Consider the following 3977-nt stretch of genomic DNA (forward strand, 5'->3'; position numbering starts at 1 on the left):
ACTGGCAACCAGAAAAATTAGGAACTTCAGATTCAATTGTACAAGACATCATGGAACTCCATGTTAAGTAAAAAGTATGTCATGTTTTTATCGGAGCATTGATAAAAGAAAAATCTTCTTTTAGATATTTAAATGATGTCCCCAGCATAAAAAAGGAGTCAAGTATTTCAAAGCAAGGTTATAAATGATTCTTTGAAGTTCTGTATTCATAGTGAGACTTAAAGGTCATCTAGATATCATATTTTCATAACATTTACTCTTATTATAAAATTTTAATTTGAAAATCTTTTAATATGGTTGAAACTTCTATCACAGAAGCAGAACTTAGCGAGATGGAGCAAAACAAACAAAAAGAAAAACTACTTGTAGCAGTTATAAAACACTTCCTCTTTGTGAGATTCTTGATTTCCTGATATACTTGGCTCATTATGTTCTTTCAGCTGAGAATCTGGGCTTGTGGTGACACGCATGGAGGTAGTTTCGGTTCTTGCATCATTTGGAATTATCAGGAATCAAAACTGTTCCATTTATGTCACTTGACTGATAAGCCAATTTCTCCATCTCCAAAAAGTCATCCATGAGATCCAGGTGACTAAAAATGTCAAAGTTCTTCTCCTTCTTGACATGGGAGAGTTCAGACATTAATGCTGTCGTCCAAGAGCTAGAGCAACTAACATTATCCTCATTTCCATCCTCGAACATGGAAGCCAATCTTGGAAGGCAATTTGTTTCATGCATAAAGGAACCCTCCGAATGCTGTCGTCGAATGGTGGACATTTGTTGGCTCTTCTATCAGCATTTGCTTGCAGCTGTGCTTCCAAATTTTGAAGCTTGCTGGCCGTCTTTGCACAAATACTCCTGGATGTCTGTAATTCACTGTTCCGGTGTGCCAAATCTTCTTTCAACATCATTTTTTCCTCCTCCATTGCCAAAAGGCGTTCTGCAAGTTGCTCATTCTCTTTATGGAACTTCTGCACACTATCCAATGAAAAATCTGGCAAACTGGGCCTTCCTCCTTAGGATTTCTTTACACGGCTGTCCCCATAATCTCTACCCAAACTCTCAACCTCATGCTTCATCTGGGCCAAGGCTGTAGGCCCAGGCAACTTCTTCTGCACAAGACCACGTAATCTCCGACACTCTGGTTCCAATTTTGCAACTTTCTTCACTCCCTCCAGGTGTTGCTTGTTTGCAACTTCTGCAGACCGTATGCTCATATTTTTCTCTTCAATACGAATTTCTAGTTCCTTTGAGTTAATTTGGAGTTCATATTTCAGAGAATTTATTTCTCTTTCACATGACTCGATATTGCTCTTCAACATCTCAATTTCTGCTTCAGCTTGGGCTTTTTCTTCACCGAGCTGTATCACCATGCTAGAACGCTCCTGCAAAGACCTTGAGAGTGCCGAATTTTCCGCTGCAGACCTGAGTAACTGTTGGTCCATGTTAACTCATTTTGCTTCAAACTCATGCTTCATTTTGTCAAACTGCTTGGTTTTATTCTGAATCACATCATGCAGCTTCTGTTCATGTTCTTCTTTCAAATTTCGTATCTGCCGCATGCACTCCTTCAGTGCACCATCCAGATGTAATTTCAGTGCACCATCCAGATGTGATGCCCTGTCTTCAGCAGTAAGCTTCAAAAGATTAACGGATTCCAGGTGATTTTTCAGTTTCGCGGCTTCTGACTCAGCCTTCTCCCAACCTGTACAGAGAGATGTGAATAAAAGAATTCAGTACCAAGTTGCAAAACACTTGTTGCAAGAAAAACACAAGTCAATAAGGAACATCACCTGAGACGGCTTCTTCAGCGACTTCAGCGTATTGTTTTACCAGGTTTTCCTTATTAGTCATTTCTGACTGTGCAGCAGCCAACTTTTTATTCAAATCCTTGACATCATCCTCTAAGCCACTCACTTGTTCCTCAAGAGACTTAACTTGATCCTCCAGTCCAGTCAAATGTGAATAAGATTCAACGGAAATTTGCACATATTTAGGTTTCTTGATTTCCTGTTTACCCTGAAATATAACGGAAACCAAAACATAAATCACCAAGATGAGACAAATTGAATGAAGCTCTCTCACAACTTATTATTGTAAAAAAAAAAATCGATGAACTACCAAACTGAAACTATGTCTTTTCCTTTCTAGCACCAATCACATTATATTGAAGAGAGAAACAAAATTAACAGAACTAAATTAGAACTTATAATTTGTGAGGGTAAATATTAAAGACTACCACCCATCAATCTCAACCTATAGACGTAAGCCTCACAGTTTAGATAAATGGAGAAGTTCTTTGCTAGTATTGACCAAATTACGCAGCATTTCTTTTATTCAAGTTCTCATAATTAAAGGTCAACATGAAATTCCTTGTTATAGATGTAAACATATTGTTAGATTGTTTATAGGATAAACTATAGAGAATTATGGTTAGACAATCTAATAGCAATGACGACCACAAAGAATGAGAAGAAAACGGAAATTCCTAGTTGAATCTAAAGGGGCAGATGATGACTCCACTATAAGAGAAGGAAAATATACTTTTTAATTATATAGGTACCAACACACACACCTGATCAACCTTAGGTTCAGTTGAATCTGAAGGGGCAGAGGCTGACTCCACTATAAGAGCTGCAGGTTTCTCGCTTGCTGTCTTATCTGCTTAATTTAGTCAATGAATCATGAAAATAAGGGAAATGATAACTTTTTTAATTGAAAAGCAAAAAAATGCATTACAAGTTCACAACACTTGACAGGAGATACAACAGGAAGTCACATCAGAACTTAAGCTTCAAGTGGTGGTAGACAATGCATGAAACTACAGACGCAACGTAGATATACACTATATGCAGTAATTGTCCTAATTCACCCAAAAAAGGCAATATACACAAATATGCCCCCAACCACTAGCTCAGAACTCATTGGAAATGTTGCTATAGCTGGAAAATATGAGACTAACTTGCAAAGGGAACTCGATTACCTCCTTACAAAGATTGTTAAACGCCACAACTCAGAATACTTGCACTACATTTCAGCTAGAACTGAGCAACAAATTAAGCTCAAATGTCGGAAAACAGAGAAAAGACACTAATTTGGACTTCTAATGTGGTGAAATCAGAGTAAAAGGAGCTAAGAAGGTAATCAAACTAGTCCTATAGACATGCTTTCTAATATGTAAGTACATCGACAAGGGACTTACCGGCAAGCAGTAGTAAAATAGAAATAGAAATAGAAAGAAAGCCCAACACAGCAAAATATGCAAGATGTTTTCCATAAACCTAGAAGGAAAAGTCCGAGAACTCTTGAAAGTACGTAATTGCTTTTTGTATTGAAAGTAACGGATGCTTTGTTTAAGAGAGTAGTAGTGGTAATTGTAATTGTAAAACTTAAGAACTTGTGAACTTAAAGAATTGTTTATATAGGCTGAGTATTGTAAAACTAAACCAACATAAAAATGGTAAAACAATATCTCAGTTAATAAATTAAGAGAATTTCTCTTACTAAATCAATCATATACCAATCAATCACAGAGTAAAAAGGAAAGTCAATATTTGTAAAAGTCATTCACAATACTGTTTTCCTTAGGCCAAATCCAATCACTAATCAATTAAGAGATCGATAATAAATTAGGGTCAATTAGGGATGAGAAAATTTGTTCAATTTACCATAAATAAATTATGAGCAATTAATTTTGTAAAATAATCCCTAATTATTTTTGTACCTAATTCAAATCATCAATTGTACAAAAATCAGTCCACGATGTAATTCAAGAAACGTGATACACAATCAGGTGTTCTTTACCAAAATCATAATCAAATTATCACAAGATCAATCCAACCATAAAAATATAATACGCAGTCAAATGTTCTCCGTTATAATCACGAGCCGAGAAATTTGTCAACTAATTCGAAGAAGATGGATAATTTCAAAATTCGGAATTAGCAAACTATGACAAAATTGATCATTATTAAAAT

The 3977-nt window shown here is 36.0% G+C and overlaps 1 pseudogene; it reads right to left on the reverse strand.

Moving 5' to 3' along the window:
• Positions 1-314: 314 nt before the first annotated feature.
• On the reverse strand, positions 315-3281 carry LOC107852695 (annotated as a pseudogene).
• Between the last annotated feature and the right edge of the window lie 696 nt (positions 3282-3977).

The sequence above is a fragment of the Capsicum annuum genome, unplaced genomic scaffold, assembly GCF_002878395.1.
Source record: "Capsicum annuum cultivar UCD-10X-F1 unplaced genomic scaffold, UCD10Xv1.1 ctg77135, whole genome shotgun sequence".
NCBI classification, from domain to species: Eukaryota; Viridiplantae; Streptophyta; class Magnoliopsida; order Solanales; family Solanaceae; genus Capsicum; species Capsicum annuum.